Source organism: Pteronotus mesoamericanus, unplaced genomic scaffold, assembly GCF_021234165.1.
Source record: "Pteronotus mesoamericanus isolate MK-2021 breed Mesoamerican mustached bat unplaced genomic scaffold, CSHL_Meso_final scaffold_174, whole genome shotgun sequence".
Classification (NCBI taxonomy): Eukaryota; Metazoa; Chordata; class Mammalia; order Chiroptera; family Mormoopidae; genus Pteronotus; species Pteronotus mesoamericanus.
This window is the reverse complement of record NW_026555309.1, coordinates 19,702,552-19,702,970: the sequence shown is the minus strand read 5'-3', so window position 1 is coordinate 19,702,970 and position 419 is coordinate 19,702,552.

Below are 419 nucleotides of genomic sequence, written 5' to 3'. Positions count from 1 at the left end.
TCCATTTTCTTAGTGTATCATTGTTTTTATTTCAATTTAAGGTTTTTTAACAAAATGCATTGCAATTGGCTGTTTAAAAACTGAGTATTTTTTTCAAATCTGATTCAATAGATATATCAAGTTTATATGTTTTCCTTACATTTGCTCTGAAACTAATTTGGGTGAATGGCTTACGGATTTAAAAGTGATAATAACTACAGTGATTAACCACCTCTTAATTATGCAAGTCCTTTTGCCTGCCACACCTCATTCATCCTTATGCTCTCCCCCTCCCCACGGGGGCACTTCCCCTTTTTATAAGCTGAGGGAAGCGACACAGGGAGGGAGGGAGAAGTAGCTTGTCCAGGGTCAAACAGCTGGGATGTAGTGGAGTGGGTCTTCCAGATTCAGGCTCTATTCCCAACTATATAAGTTTGTCT